The sequence below is a fragment of the Haliotis asinina genome, chromosome 7 (genome assembly GCF_037392515.1).
Source record: "Haliotis asinina isolate JCU_RB_2024 chromosome 7, JCU_Hal_asi_v2, whole genome shotgun sequence".
Lineage (NCBI taxonomy): Eukaryota > Metazoa > Mollusca > Gastropoda > Lepetellida > Haliotidae > Haliotis > Haliotis asinina.
In genome coordinates this window covers 17,434,830-17,452,521 of record NC_090286.1, presented here as the reverse complement: position 1 = coordinate 17,452,521, position 17,692 = coordinate 17,434,830, and the positions used below count along the sequence as shown (strand labels likewise).

At 39.8% G+C, this 17,692-nt stretch overlaps 1 protein-coding gene across 2 annotated transcripts in view; it reads left to right on the top strand.

The window, feature by feature from the left end:
- Positions 1-17,692, top strand: part of LOC137291111 (palmitoyltransferase ZDHHC21-like) — a 312,776-nt gene that overhangs the window by 230,832 nt on the left and 64,252 nt on the right. Inside the window, exon 7 of one of the 2 annotated variants that reach the window (XR_010957245.1) lies at positions 12,749-13,004. The exons of the other annotated variant lie outside the window; for it this stretch is intronic. The gene's annotated coding sequence lies outside the window, so the exon portion shown is untranslated. The remainder of the gene's footprint in view (positions 1-12,748; positions 13,005-17,692) is intronic. 2 annotated transcript variants of the gene reach the window in all.

The following is a 17,692-nucleotide window of genomic DNA, read 5'->3' as shown; positions in this document are numbered from 1 at the left end:
ACACAAGTAAAAAATTAAACAATCAGGACTTGCTTGTATGACGAGACAGTTTCCTGTAATCTCCGAAACCTGCCAGGGATATCAGGTGTGAATAACCCTAATTAGTCTCGCCACATCCAGCCAGGCAATCAGCAATGGGGCTCCAGGTGTTGAGCAGTGAAGTGGCTCTTGGGCTTAATGAGTTAATCAATCTGTGTGTTATCGGTTAATCCTTTGATCAATGCTTGTTTTTGTCAGTTGATAATTCCTGCACTTCTATGTATTTGATTTAACGTCTGAGAAGAGTGTTCAAATCTGCAGTCGCCTGCTGTTTAATGTTATTCTTAAAAGGCTTGAAGCGACATCTGCATGTTCATCTTTTGATGGATTGTTGTAAAATATGTCTCTATCGTGACACCCACGACAAAGGAACTTAATGGGCATTCTAGAAGTTAGTGAGTCAAAACTGAAACATACAGCTATATGGATTACAACTTGTTGTTTATTACGCTGAGCGACATTTCAATGTAGATTCTTTTTCCGTTATCAAGCTAAAAGAGAATACATCCAGATAGTGTGAAGCTAAATATCCACGTTATGTTGTGACAAACAGAGGATTAATATTGACAACAACATGTACTTTTCCTTATCCTGACTCATGCTTAACTGCTTATCTCCTCTTCCCTGGCAAAGGTAGTGGAATACAAAAAATCAATTGATGTTCCCTTCTAAAAGAAGTGGATGTAAAATACACTCACCCATGAGTAGCCTCCCCTTTCCCAAGCAAACAGTCAGCTGACTGACCATGCTTCTCACTCTCTCCTCATCGCCCGACGAGGGGGACTGGAGGCACCTGGGGTCCCTATTACGGCAATAGGTTTTTCAACTATTTCAGTCCTTTAACTAAATTTATGTCATATGCAGTATTTGGTTTATGTATATGTATCATAATTTGTTAATTTGTCATTATTTTGTGCTTATATAGCATGTATTTCATCAGTTGATGAAACTATGTTTGCAGTATAGAATATGGCTGTCAGCGGTTGACCCGCACTTAGTTTCTCTGGCATGAAAGCCCTCATGTTCTGTGGATTTCGCTGTGAATTTCACAGAAATTTATTCTGTTTCAGAATTTATTTTATAAATTTGTTCTGTTCACAGGTTTGCGAGGGACAGGCAATGTCGGCTTTCATTAGTCATGTCTAAAATGGGTGATTTAGCTTCAGGTTACCGTTTTTCATTAACTGCTGAAATTCATTCCTGTCTAGTCGGCTTTGCCTTCGGTCCAGCTAGTCATCCCCTAGACCACAGAAGCGAACTTCAGAGGAGGAGGGGCCGTCACAGCCTATGAAGTCTAGATCATCAACGTTGTTGAAGATGAGGTCGTCTGCAACAAAGTCATCAACATACTTCGACAAAGAAGTCCTTCGGCAACGAGATTGTCACTCTACAGGAACAGAATATCTACGATTAGCCGTTGTTGATTCCACACAATGAACAGAATGTCAATCGGCATAGACAACTTTCCTCGTCACCTAGATCCGCCTCGTATACATTGCTCCGGAACCCTTACGAGGGTCGTCAGACAACGCAGACTTTGTCAGCACTGGCCATTGCAGCAGACAACTCTACAAGTCAGCCATCACTGCACTCAATGCAGCTGTTCCATGCAGATGCCTTTATGCAACATGAGCTTGGAAAAGTGTCGTTGTAAAGAAGACTACAATCTTCAACTAAGTCAACTTATGCTCAGTTTGAGCACTCAACTAGATCTGCACTCACTGCAGAGGATGAGCAGGAGGCCTATGCACATGAGAAGGGTCGCACCTTGATGGGAATATCTTGACATTCAGTTGCATCAGTCACTAGCAGAACGCTAGTTATTTTGGATATCATCACGTTCCAGTCAACGAAGCCTTCTGCAGAAGACAAGTTCGACTGGATGTGATCCCCACCGAATCTACAATGAAAATTAGAAGAGCAGGACCAAATAATTTGCTGTTACAAGTTCCTGTTAAGGGGGGATGTAATTTTGACAGCCAGCAGAATCCAGCATGGCCTGGCCAACCGCCATTTCCGTCGGATTCTGTAAGCAGTTAGGCATGAGTCAGGATAATAAAAATATGTAATTTTCTGAATAAAATTGACATTTCATAGTTATCCTGATGCATGACAAAAGCCCTCCCAGCTGCCCTCACAGGCATGCTGAATTTCAATAATTCTTGTGTCGGGCGATTTACAAGGAGAGAGTAACAAGCATGGTTGGTCAGGTGACCATTTGCACAGGAAAGGGGAGGCTACTAGTGGGTGAGTGTATTTTACATCTGCTTCTTTTAAGAAACAGCTTCAAGGGATTCCAGGTGTTCCACTACCTTCGCCAGGGAAGAGGAGATAAGCAATTAAGCATGAGTCAGAATGAGTATAAAATATCAATTTTATTCAGAAAATGACATAATAGAATAAACAAGTGGTACATAATTGGAAGAGGCCAGTAGGGAACTAAAACAACAAAAAGCACTGGTGATGAAGCCAATGATAAGGGAGGTTAAGTAGTAACAACAAACAGAGAGAATGTTTGAGTTTCCTTTTTGTGAAGTCCTGGTTTTTGGTGGACAGAACTTCGAATTTGTTGAACTTGACAGGATGAGTGGGGAACTTTTGTTGACGGTCTGGGAGGTCTGATTTGCTGTCTCCATTGGCTATAGAGGTTTTGTGTTCTTATATGCGGGTATCAACGGGGCGGGAAGTTTCACCTATGTATGAATTGCCACATTCACAGTTGATCTTGTAAATCACTCCTTTTGGGTGCTGCATGCTGGAGGATGGGCTACGGCCATTGTTTTGGAGGATGGTCCTGAGGGTTGGAGAGCCAGAGAAGATGGTGTCTATGCCTGCTTGGTGTTTTAGGAGTCTGCTGATTTGATGGGAGGTCTTGCCAATATAAGGGAGGGTAATAGTAATGGGTGCGGTTTCTTGCTTCGTCAGTTTGGGTTTGTCCTGGAGCGTGGTGGAGATGGTCCTCTTGACTAGGTGAGATAGCTACTGGTTGAAGTTGGTGGAGACATGTTGCGAGTTTTTGAGTTCCGGGTCTAGATCATTGCTGCAGGAGCAAATATTCTTGGCGCCTCTTGTCAGAGATGACCCCAGACTTGGTTTAATGGGGATGGTTGGAGCTGAAACGAATGTACTGGTCAGAGTGGGTGGGTTTCCTGTAGTCTGCAGTTTTGATCTTGTTGCAGGGGTCTCTAGATACAAGGACATCTAGGAAGGGGCATTTGTGGTCATTTTCTGTCTCCATAGTGGACTTGATTTGGGGATGTTGAGGTGCTGGAGTAGTGAGGTGGGATCTTGGTCTTTCTTGAGGATAACAAAGGTATCATCCACCTTCCTATAACGGTGGAACAGGGTACGCTCTTCTTCAGTTCAATGGCATTTGCCACTCCTTTCAACAAAATATGACACAAGACAGAAGTGTAAACAATAATAATAATTTATTCTGTTAAATAAACATAAGAAAATAAGCAAAACAAATTATAACAAAAACTGAACAAAAATAACTGTCTCTCTCACTCCTTTAACAAAAACAAAACCTATCTCCTACCCTAGTTCCTACAACTACTTCGTTCCTAACTCTAATTTCTCCCCCAACCCTTGCTACCTACATATTAATCCCGTAAAATATACTATATCATCATGTATTGTCTTCCCACCCGGCTACAGTCTAAAACTACTCATCAATACGAGTCCTAACAAAACAAACCAACCCTAACGAGCCGTAGGGAACATCCCCCGTATAGGCAGTGGACTTACTTGCTTGGAATACCGATATGCAAGACAACGATATCAGTCGCATCAGGCTGTTATATACCCCGTGAGCTAACCTCCGAAAGGTCATAACAAAGTGTTACGATTGGCTACGCAATAGTAAATAACTTCACTGCGGCACCGCGCACCTTCTGCTTCTGCCCCCAACATGGCGGACAGCGAAGGGATACGACAGATACCCAGCTACACTACATGACCGATGAAAGTAATTCCAAGGGAATTTTACTGCCAAACGTGAGTAATAAGTAGAATAAATGACTACAAGATAACAACGTCAATACAGTGCTTGCACAATAGGCAAAGATGTAATTATAAGCCACCTAACCTATTTTTTTACATTAACAAAACCATGTGTATAAAAAGCCACCCAACCCACCGATATATAAACACAAACAACCCCTAAACACCATAACACCATTTTATTCCACCCGACATCCCTTTTCTACTCTATAAATTACCCAAACTCCTACAATAGCTTCGTCGACGTCCTTGAAAAATCTAACGGCATGATTTTCGCGTTGGAGTTGATTATTAACAAAATCTAGTCTCCTCATTCGTCTCATAGCGTATTCAGTCTGCGTGGCCTGTAGTTTTTCTGTGGCTGTATTGTGTCATTTTCGTTCCGCTTCTACCTCAGCTGTGTTTGACTCTTTCAATTGAGGAAAAAGAAAATTACTCCCGGAAAATGCTAGGGCATTCAAAAGAGCCCCACTAACCATCATTGCTATCATGGCCATATTATATACATTACTTTAAAATATTTTCAGGTATAATACCTTGCTTTACCAGAACATCCTTGGTGGCCATTGCCATACCATAGTTCAGTACACATAAAAATATCTTGCAGGTCAAGTCGAGTTTTATAGTCGGTTGTTTTATGATCATTTTAGTCAACCGAGTGTATCTTACTGTTAATCTGGAAACCGCTAAGGTGTGGTATGCATCGTTAACGAATGATTTTCCCTCTGGTATAATATATTTATGAAAAAATATAATTTTGATTATGTGACTTGCAGTTGGTTGTCCACTGGTTGGTGACATAGGCCACATATATAATGAAACAGTAGCAGTGGCTACAACACCACCTACCGCTACCCACAGGGGTGTTGGGTATCCCCACTTTTTTGTGCCTGACTAAGGCATTTTTCCTACCAGCTTCAACTCTTGTTTGGTTCTTCTTCTTGGTGACATGCGTCACTGGTTCCGCAGGACTTGGACTCTGCTTCAGTTCCTCCTCCGGAATCTTGGTTATCTCTTCCTGGGCAGCATCCATCTTGTATAATATTATTATTATTATTTGTTTTATTAAGTTTACAATGCTTTACCGTGATGATCACTGCCATCATCGGGGCTAGATACATACCGTATTTGTGATACAAAGCACAACTGCTATAGCTCAAGGCATTATCGAAAAACGGGTCCGTCTCTAAGTCCTCCCACAAATAGAGTCAACGTTCTGGTGGGATCGGTAAAAAGTGCGACGTTATGCCTGTGTAAATTTGGGTAATAGTAGAACCTATCACTTTTGTCATCTCGGCCCTGAGTTGTGTCTCATACCTAGCATATAATTTACTTACTGCCTCGTCTGTCATTTTCTGAATTTTGTCAGCAGGGATGCTTTCTCCTAAATATTGCTTTCCCTGACCACCAACGACTGCCGTTATCTGTCTGTCATGCTGCTTGTCTTTTTTTGCCTCTGCGACTAACATCTGCTCTAGTAATTCATCGCACTCCATTTTGTAATATAGTACTCTAGTTTTTATTTTTAGAAAATAATAACCAACAAACTCTAAACACATAGAGATAAAGGTTTAGATTATACATGACTAGAACTTCGAAAACCCGCATTACTACAAATTACTAAAACATTACTAAACATTACTAAAATTTACTAAAACATTACTAAAATTTATTGAAAAGAAAGGCCGGCCGCTAGGCCAACACTTGGTAGTCCACTGGTTGGTCGGTTTTCAACACGAGCCTAGCATGTTAAGTTTCAGCGAGCTGTTTCTTCACTCGTTCCTGTCCTGGTTTACTCATCACGTCGTTCTCTCTCAAACACTCCTTGAACGAATCCCTGTCCTTGCAGTGAAATAATGCCACCCAACGCGTCTGCTCCCTCAAATGTTTCAACACTTGACTTGAATTTTTGTGTCAACAGCCATATGCTGTGATTTGCATGTCGGCCAGAGAAGGCTAAATATGATAGCGTGTCTCTCTTTTTTGTTATCTCTCTGTTAGCGCTACAGTCATCTAGGATGAGCAACGTCAGCTTTCCTTTAAATAGGTTGTGAAACAATGTTAAATACTCTTGAAGGCGTGTACCCAGGTCAACTCTGTGTACGTCCAGGTCTTTCCTTGTAAGTCTTGTTCATGTTTATAGTAGGGCACAAGATAACGATTTTATCAAATACTTCTTTGTAATACCCCTCTAACAAATCCAGTACGAAAACGGTCTTACCACAACCCAGTGATTGAAATCATTTTTCAGTTCAGCCTGACAGCTGTGCTTGTGGCCAATAAATGTTGCCTGCCCATCTTGAAAGATGCCTGCCCACTTTTAAGTAACCATCTCTTTGATTGGTTCTTATTGAACCATATTTCTACAGATGTCCAATCATAGCATAGCTTACTAAGCCTGCCAGTTTTGCTATCTTCACTGGCTGAAGAGGTGTCCATGTATAATTATGGAATATGCTCGTAGCATTCATTCATCTTTCTTAAATCAAAATATGACATGACAATTAAAATGGAATCATCATCCTCAGAGCGAACTGAAAGTAGGTCAGCCTTAAAAATGTCAGCCAGACAATCGGGCTGGTTGAGAGAATTTCCAGGCAGACCAACTCAAAATTTACCGGCCAGGGGCAGTCGGGCAGGCCATTATTTCGATCACTGCCTCAACACGTCAGTCTGCATATAATAGCGCAGTAGGGGACACCCCCACAGCCCCAGAAGATTTATTGTGGTGGTGACTTGCAGTCTGCTCTCTGCAGGACCCCCCACTAATAGATGGCTTGTACAAATCTCCCATTGTCTATATTAAGTTGCGCATCCATAATTACATATAAATATTATTTTAATTTACCTGATGTTTGAGCCTTCTTTGTTATTTGAATGGTTATACCCTTGCTTCTGTTGTCGATATGTCGCCCACTACCGTGTAGAGTGTTATCATCTGTGGATCTCATATCCAACCACCACAACGAGTACTTTGTGGTTAAGTAATCACCGATATTCATGGAGTATAGATCCAGGTCACTGACCACGTTGTTGACTATTGAGTTTAATTTGATCGCCAGTAGCTTCATTATTTCATCCCGCTGCTGATATGCTCTCATTCCATGGCTAAATAACTGATTAGGCACTCCCTCTGTGGTCGCTTCCACTTTAGTGATTTCTGGGTTGAAAATTTTTTCGCTGTCTCTTATGAAATCGTATTCCTCCACAGATATGATTAAAATACCTTTCATTGATCGCTCAGGAACGTTCATGTTGATATTCCATATGGTGTTGCTCTTATCACGTAGAGTATCCTATCATATGCGATGGTCATTTTTCCTGAGTACAGATTTCGAATCTGCCTGTAAGATCCAGACTGGTCACCATGTCAAACTCTAATGAGATGTTGTCAGCCTCGTAACTACCCTCATCACCATTCAGTGTACAAACGACTTTGCTGTAATCATTGAACATGAGTTCGTATTCCAGCCTGTCGCCCAATGCGGCTTGGTAAAACGGCGCATGACCAGTTAGTCTAGTGGGATACAAAACCTATTCCCATGCACTTCGGCGATTGCTTTTTCACTATTTGGTATTTTGTATGTCTCATCTGGTGTGAAGGCGTACCCGATACATAACCTATTCGATTTTCTGCTGCAAATTCCCTGGTACGCACTGTTGGCACGTTCTCCCTCACTTTTCCATAGGTCTTAGTAAAAGTAATACACATTGCTGTTGTCTATACTAAGCACCTCGTTACACTAATTTTTATGGTTGTCTTCTTGACTATAGCATGACCCACATTATTCACGAGATCACATTTGTCATTGTCTGAAGTCAACTTGATGTTAAATGCCAATGATGCCGTCCCTGGCTCTATGACATCGTTCTCACCCAAGTTTGGAAATCTAACCAACAGTACTTGATTCTGATCTATCTTGTTTGTAATAGTAGACGACTGGCGCACAGCTTTGACACCAAGTGATTCTCGTAATCTTCGAAAAGGATTTAGTTTTCTACCGTATGACATTATACATACTAATATTTAATATAATATAATTTCAAAATATGGACAATATCCAAATGGATGATTTTGTAGCTACTGCTCCTCCTGATGTTGATTACGATAAAGATACCTCCTTCACTAGTTCGTCACTGAGCAACCAACTTTTGAAAACAACAGTGGACAATTATTACGACAGATTAAAAAGTGATAGAAACTACAACAAGCCTCAGGGTTGAGACTATTCAAAGTTTACCATAGTTGATAAAGTCAGTCTACGCCTTAAGGATAACCAGGAGGTTGACTAGAAAACCATTTGCCTTGTCAACTCTAGCCAGTCGCCATGGTGCTGATTTTATCATCATTGCCAACGTTCTGACAGTATTGGGCTTCATCATATTGACTATTGTATTATCAGTGGGGGGCTCCGTGGGGGTTCCCCCACACCCCCAAGTGGTGATGACGTCAGAGACTGGATAAAAAACATCTGAAATCGCTCGGGGAGGCCCTGGCTAAACTTGCTGGAAAGGCCACAGAAGCCCTGTCTGGTATCCTTGGAAGTATCGTCTCATGGTTGCTCAGCACGCTAGGTAAAACTGCCACGTGGCTTGGTCAAAATCTGTGGGCATTCATCGTTGCTATGTCTGGGCTGGTGTACGTTGCAGCTAGAAGGGTTTTAACCAAATAAGACACAAGCCACCACCAGCGCTGTTTTACGATCGATCTGTTGCTGATTGGCTGAATGTATAGTGGGGGATACCCCCACACCCCCAGATGTTGTTTTAACCCTTGGCTCTGGTGGTGATTGCATTATACCCGTTTCACCAGTTGTGGATGGTGGTACGTGGGATACGTTTACATGAGCACTGACACCCAACTTTTGGTTGGCCGTGGCGATGATTATTTCATGGATGTAACCCATTATTTTATTAATTCTCAGGCGCATGTCGCTCGGAGCCATGTACAATCCCACACCGGACACATAGTCGACTTTTGACCTGGCATATTGCAATGTGCCCTGATACCGTATTATAGCACTAGGTGGATGTACTGGTGATGCTATCACATCCTCAATATTAGTCACGAACTGTTTCTATGCATCGTAAGCGGTTCCATTACCTATGATACTGGAGTGCGTCTGCAACTGAGCACCGAGTATAGCCCACACGTACATTCTAATTGGATCGTTCAAACACATAAAACTGGCACGAGTGAATCCTTTCGATGTATCCAGCATAAATTTTTTCCAATCATCACCTGGGCCTTGTTTAAACTTCCAAACGCGGTAATCCTTGCTGTCGTCAAAAGCCAAGTACCTGTCGTCCCACTCATTTGTTTTAACTCATTAAGCCTGAGAGCCACTTCACTGCTCAACACCTTGAACCCCGTGCTGATTGCCTGGCCGACTGTGGCGAGACTAATTAGGGCTAATCATGCCTGATATCCCTGGCTGGTTTCGTAGATTACAGGAAACTGTCTCGTCATACGAGCAAGTCCTGATTGTTTAATTGTTTAATTGCGTTGTAAAGGTATATGTTGAACGAAAGCAGGGGTGAATACATGTCATATATGTAACGTTTTACGTAATTTTATTAAACTTTCTCTTGTAGACTTTTGATGGCGTGTGTATTTTCTTAACACATGTTTGTATTCTTTGTATGTAAGACATACTTAAACAAATTGTCCCTCTCATATCATCGTGTGAAGTTAAATTGTTCAAAACATCTGTGTCAATGGCAGTAAAGAAGAATTCACGCACATGCCTAATAATTTTCTATGAAAGAAGCGTTTTCACTGATGCGTTGGTAGTATATACTGAATATTTTAAGGTAAGTACTAATAAGCTAATGTGTGACTTATATGGAACAGATTCACAGTTTGTCACTTTGTTTCATCTAGATTTAACGCAGAAAATATACTTTATCACACGAACATACATGTATGCATATTGTATAATGCTTTTCCTTGCACATACATAAGACAAAGGGTCATAGGATGGTCATCATCAAAGTTCCCGAATAGGACGTTTTGTATATCAACTGTTCAGTATAGTGGCTGATTTCTTTTCTATAACCAATCGTATCATGATACCTGTCACAGAGGAAATGACAGGTGATGGGGCGTGGGCTAAATTTCTGAAGAGCACGTTCGGTCACTAGACAGCTTGGATACAGATCGACTATTGGTTTGATCGTTGACCAATCGATATGCTGGATTTCGGTTTTATCAACTCTAGCTATCATCAAAAAGTTTATGTATCATGAACATACACAATCGTAACGATGTCTGAAATGTACATGTAGGACTAACAAGCACTTTGACGAGGTTATTTTTCTTTAAAGCGCTCAAATTGCTACAATCCAATTATTTTTACCCTGGATAACACAATCCAACCATTGAGTAGGGATAGTATTTATTTGCATATGCATTTTGTGCACACTACTTGTACGTCAAACATAATGGCTTGCTGAACATTTCAATATAATCTGCACAGTGTTACAAATAATATCACAATTCAAGTACATGTATTATACAATTAAAATTAAGTTACACGATACTGATTTATTGTGATGTATATACTTGCAGTTGAATCTCCCCAAATATTTATGAAGATGGGCATACTTATATTTGTTTTGAAAGCAAAAAAAAAAAAAATTTCAGAAGATTGACAATGGACACCTCAAAATGAATGAATGAATGAATGAATGAATGAATGATTAAATTTAGAAGAAGGTTTTGTAACCTTGTCACCATTAATTCAATCAATGTGCAAACAGAGTATCTTAGTAGTCACTCCCAATGAGGAGTAACAAACACTTACCTCCTGTAACAACATCTCATAATCCCCTTTCTTGCAGACTTGTGTTCATTTGCCTGTGTAAGCCCCTGTCATTGCAAGCAATTGTTATAAAAACAAATTAATAGTTCTTCTGATTAACACAGAAAGTAACCTCTCTCGTAAGAAAAGCTAATCTTTGATCATTACTGCTAAATTGAATGAAATAATAGGTACAATATGAATTTAAAATTTAGAACCCCCAATATGCGGCTCTCACTGAATAAGAGGTGCTTTTTGTAACCCACAATAAGCGGCTCTCACTGTGAGAAGCTAATTAATTTGCCCCACATATGCGTCTCTCAGCCTTAATGAGTTAATGTAGTGATACCACTTGTAACCCCATGTACCGTTTTCACATTTGTAACCGAAACCCCATAATGTTCAAACACATCCATGAATCTGAATCTTAAATATGAACCATCTGCGGCAACCAAGATTTTCGTATGTGTGAAGTCAGAGGCATTTATGTTGTTATTTTGGGGGTAATGTACTTCGGGTTTATACATATTATTATTATATATAATTTATATTATAATATGTACATTACTCTTTCGGATATAATGAATGGTGAGACCATTCAACTTGTTCATGCCATTGTTAACATGTCTGGCAAAGTCAAAATAGCACTATGTGATATAACCTACTACCCATGATGGACAAACATCAACAAAAAAAATAATAAGATGTTTATTGATGGAGTTCTAAACAAAATAACAGATGGTTCCAACAGCATGTGTTCTCTCAACGATTAAATTTTCAAACCCTAAGGAGCTGAACTTAAAATAAATGACTTAAACGGAACAGTGGTGTTCGATAACATGAGTGGAAAAAAATCACTGAGACTCAGTCACTCTTTGGCAAAGATGCTAGCGCTGCCCAATGGGTGAAATATGCAGTGGTGTTTTCATTTATGGTTCGAACGAACCTGAGCTAATTCCATACCACGAGTTATGCATTCATCTCAAAAAGCTTAGCACAACGGATGATGTACAAAATGAATGTCCATCCATGTTGTTGAGGGCTGTCGCAGTTAAAACAGAAAAATACAATGAGGTTCGCACCTAGTCATTTTCATTGTGTTAGTATAAAAAATTAACAAATGGTAATATTTCTGAATTAAAGATATCAATTTTTGATACAAAAAATAATGCTGTAAATATAAGATACCTCAGCATAGCACTACATATACAATAATTGCTAGTAATCAAGGGCCAGGAATGCAAATGAAAAGATGCAATAATACAAGTTAATCAGACGTAGGTGATACTAGATGGTTTGATGACACAGGAATAGATGGTAAAATATATGCTTTTAAGCTTATAAACAACATTAAAAATGCGTTGAAGTCCCTGTCATCAGTGAATCTGGTAATACTTTTAACCTAGATACATCAAGATCTGTCAGCAACACACGATACGATATAGTTCGCAACGACGAGTAAATTGTTCGATTTAGAAGACTTTGACAGAACAACAAACGTTGATCAAAACAAACTGTACTATCTCATACTCACTGACGACAGCATGTAGATGATGTTACCCAGTACTATGCAAGGAAACCCAGTACAATACCAGTGGATTACCAAGTACTAGTTTAGTAAATTTTAGTAATTTTAGTAATGTTTTAAAAATGTTAGTAATTTTTGGTATAGTATATAGTATAGTACTTTAATATAGTATAGTACTGGGTTTCCTGGTATAGTATTAGGATTCGTGGTATTGTATTGGGATTCCTGGTATAGTATGGGGATTCGTGGTATAGTATTAGGATTTCTATATGGACATTTGGGTTTTTGTAAGTATAGGATATACCCAGAAAACTATGCCACCCAAAAGAGACTTGTCTTATGAGGACATACAAGAAATGCGCTCCCTTTGCAGTGTGGTCACTCCAAGCGAGGTCAAAAAATGCTTCGGTATTGGATCCACAAGGCTGTACAAGATATGGCCTGCTCCCGATGTAGAACCTTCCACCCTCTTGCCCGCTGACAAGAAAGCTTCAAATCCTTCAGCAGGAGTACTGCGTGATGTAGAACCTTCAACCCTCTTGCCCGCCATGTATTTTTCTACCGAACCTATTCTCGTCTAAGGTCTGGAAGCAGCAACTCAACTTTTCTATCATCTTTCCTTTTTATTGGTGAGTGGCAGAGTCTGCACAGAAATGGTTCCCCCACCAACCGTAGGTGTTCTATCCACCGAAGTCTCGAATTGTTTCTTGTATCTTGTACCCGTAAACTAGAAATGTTTCTTCTGATGAATTAAAGGGGCACTGATGCGGAGCAATTTCCGTGGACTGGTGTAAACTTTTGTTATTGTTTTTCTCCCGTGAGTACCCGGATGATATCCCAGAATTCGTGACTGGTTCGTGACCTCTGCTGTGCATTCCGTAAGCGCAATTGATAGTTTAATTATAGACAGATCAACTTAGGTGAAGTCATTTTTACTTCATAACGAATGTATTATGAAAACAAATGAAACACTTTGAAGGTTAATCATCTACCAGTGGTAGATATGGTAAAAAACTATTAGGACGGAAAAATAACGAAGCCAATGTACGTCTCTATATTTTGTCTCATAACCCTAATTAGTTTATTGTCATATTTGTATGATTCTGAAAATTAATAAAAGAACAGACGATCTGCTTATACTCATAGTAAATTTCTAACATAACAGCAACATTTATACATTGTATAGACTGCCAATGTGGATCCTATTTCACACACATACGCGATCTAGTGAGTGTTTTCTGTCATACAGATTCTGCTGAATGCTACAACAAATAAATTAAAACAAAATGCAAATAATGAATGTAAAACAGACTATTTTTATAGCAACAATGTCAGGCTACTACCTTGTTCAGGAATGTATCCATCAATATCCACGTAAAAGAAATCGTATTCCATTCATCTGCAGCTGGTAAATAACCCTGCTCTATGTCGCGTGTCTTACAACTGTCTAGTTTGTAAAAAAGTAACACATCGTTTCACGTCTTTCATTGGTGAAAACCAGATAAACCCCTCATTGGTCTCCCAAGACAGCACACCTGGCAAACTAATTGTATGATGTCCACTATTCTAAGTAATTTAGTTAACCAATAATGAGCAATCAATCAACGCAAGGGTGGTTAATTCTTTGAAGGGAGGATGTTGTTTTTGCACTCACTCTTTACGACAGGGTGTAGTCATCTACACACACTGCCTTTTGACAAATCCGCTAGAAGATAAAAGTAATTAATCAATCAGTATTTTATTGGTTAATCCTTTGATCGATGTTTGTTTTTGTAACTCAGCTGATAAACCCTCTTGCATCACTTACATGCACACATTACATAACATACAATACATTTGCCATTACAGACCTTAATTTATAATGTTGAGTATTTACTCCGGACAGGAGAAATGCCAAATGGGAACCTTTGTTGTGTAACCGAAGTGGTGTTACTACTAATTATACCTGTTATAAATTCATTAATTGACCATCCAGAGAATGATGACAAATAACACATGTAGGTTTACACCATCAAACGCGAGTTACACCAAGGAAGTAGTAATCTCTGTGTCGCATGCAGCCTGAAAACACTTATGGGCCGAAAACTGTTTTGAGGATACCAACGGAATTTCGCTACATAAGGAATACACACAGGCATTGCTGTGTACTTGGGTAAATAGGTGAAATAAGGGGTTTTTTATGTAAGAAAATTTTCAGATTTCTCTACCAAAGGCAAAGTCATCGTTTTTTGTTTACGAATTCAAATAAATCAACTGTGTGTTTTTATTATCATAAATAATAAACCATTGTAGCTACCATAGCTACCAAAATTTACGTATGATATTTGCTATCACAGCTGAACCAACACTCAAAACTACCTATATATATAAAGCTTTGCAATCTTCCGTACTGAAACAAATGGCTTGCTACGTGCCTGTAGACATCATATTTTCATGTAACATGATTAAATATCGAGGTTAAAAACACAGAAATAGGATCAAATTGGATCAGTAACTATACCATCCAAGCATCCGAAAAGAACTACACTGCTGGGATATTTGGTTACGATCAGACAAGGGATACCATGGATATTTTTAAACAAATGGCATATTATGGGCATCCGGCCTCCTGACTGTTTAGGTGAAGAAATTCTGCTAATATGGACAGGAGCCCAGTTCCTTTGTCCGTCACGGTCGAAGGAGCGGGCGCTGACCAATTTGCAGTTTGGTTTCGTAATTCAACCGTTGGCGAGAAACATTATTCGCTCCGCATCAGTGCCCCTTTAAGAAACAACAACAGTCTGTTCTTACCTTCATATTTAGCCACAGCAAAATTTGTGCATGTATAGACTCCTTTCGGAACTTCAGAAACTTTTCTATGTTTACTAAATGGTGGTGCTGCTACTTTCAACCCTTTTGGTTCACCGTAGTTCGGTAATTGGTGAAGCATATTTTCCAATTTAAACCCTTGAGCGGGTTCCGAGTCACCTGATAGTAGTCGGTAAGTACATTGATCATTCTTACATGTGCAGTTCTTTGCTAAATCTCTAACGCGTTTTGCATACCATAGGACCCATCCAGCACAGGCACTATCACATAAATTTTCTATATTTTGGAGAAGTCCAGGTAAGATTAGGCATTCTGGAACCTCGAGCGGGAGGCGTTCCTGTGGTGTAGTCAATGTTTCTTCATAGAAGACATTTTTTGCTGCTGACGCAGTGGTTGATGGTACCGCACTTGCAAGTCGCGTTTTCGCCATCTAAGATAGGGGGAGTTTTGGAAGGGTGGCGAGACAGTCGGTGCATCCTTGGGTTCTGGGCAGTCTGCAAGTATAATTCGTAGTTGACCTGCTGCAGGTCGAAATCAACTACTTTGCCGTCTTCTACAAACTCGCGAAAGAGCAGCAAATAGAGGTCGAGAAATTGTCGAGGAATCTGGTATCACTCGTAGAAGGTGTTGCCCAAGCACTCCTGGATTTGTTTCTCTCGGTCAGAAAGGAAAACATATGAATTATCCAGCAGGGTTTCGAATCCAGAAGTATCTCGCATTCTCGTATATCTGGCTTGCGATATGTGATATTTCCTCTTTGCTTCTCGATGGGATAAATTGCCTTATCGGATCTCAGCATAGGCTTCACGTGATAGCTTGGTTCCTGGCATATTGGTTATACCATGTACCTACAATATCTCTATTTGGCGTGCAGTTTGCTAGGTGATAAAATGCGGCTTGTAGTTACTACACATCTGAGGGTGATTTGACATTGCGGATGAAAAGTATATGTTTTAAAGGGAAAGAGGTGCAGTCACTCTGTTTTTTTTCCCTGTAAATTTGCAGGCGATTCTGCTCTGCGGTCCAGAGCCACCATTACCTATACCACTTAAACAAATAGAATGGGGCTGTACCCAGTTGTAGATGAAGAAGGAAATATATAGGGAAGTGTAGATGGCTTTCGACTGAAACAGATATGTGAAAGAAGACATCGACTAGAACAAGAGTGTGATATTCGGGCATCACTACATAAAAAATACAATAAAGCTTTAAACTAGGAGGAAATTAGATCAAAGGTTCATAAAAAATCTTCTTCTATAAGCGAGGACGAGAAAAAAAATAAAACAAGGGATATAACAAGACCAACAGGCATTTATTACGAAAACCAACAGCTTAATAGAAGATATACATTAAACTGTTTCGCTGAAATCAATGTCTTAGATTGATGGGGGGTTTGCCCCACACCCCTACAGTATATTTAAACTGTAATTATTTTATGGGTATACCATGACAACCTACGTAAATGATTTTATTACTGCTTGTGAAACATCAATCAAGAATAAGACTTTCCTGGATTTAATAGCATTCGTTTGGGATAAAAATGCATTAACAACGATGGAACCGAGTTATGTGAAAATATAAACTCAGATTCACAGATGAAGTTCAAGCGAATAGCCCTTATGGGCTGTCAATTTCAATCATGAAATATACACAAGATAACCGAGAATCCCCATTATTTAAAGCTGTGTCATTTCTCACGCAAGTAGTTGAGGAAGTAATTGCAACAAAGTGCTCACCACAAAATGGAATCGAGATTTATAATCTGCCTCTGTTTACACAAATTCAAACTACTCTGAAAAGTGGAGCTGTGTTAGAAAATCCAATCCTCAGGGTGAAAATACAAGAGCTGCCCTATTCATCTCAATGTGCTGATTATGTGAGATTTTATGATAAGAGTAAACTGGTCATCGTAAAGAATAGAATAGTTGGATATCACCCATTATTGGAAAATATAACAAGCCACATCAGAATAACATTCATAGACTCCTGAGCAAAGGAACAAAATATTCGGGTGTAGTCGATGTGAGTTCTTTGTTTATGGGGATGATGTTTAATTCAATCAGAGTGAAGTTACAGAACAAAGTGAGGAGAAAGAAATTCTAGACCAATTACTCTTAGATGTCGGGAAAACATCAAGGAAGTAACATGCATTATGTCTCAAAGTGCTTCATGGAAGTGATATACCGCCGTTGCCATAGAGCTATCACATGACCACAGTGTTAATAACACAGGATAGACCTGTTATACCAAGATTGTTGCTATCGGTCCTGAGTCGCTCAATCGATTGAGGTGCAGGCTTATCGTGTGCAGTTGTGAAGTTTGTATCCTGACGGGCCTCAGTTTGACTCCCTTGCACAATTTCATGACATGAGGGACAAGCGACCCTTGCGAATTTCATAAGCAAGGGATCACGATCATATCAGTTGGGTCTCTGAAAAGGGCCCTTCTGAGCGGGGCGCTCTTATGGTGAGAGAAGGCACCGACGCAGTCCTCCTTGGGAGAAATGCGC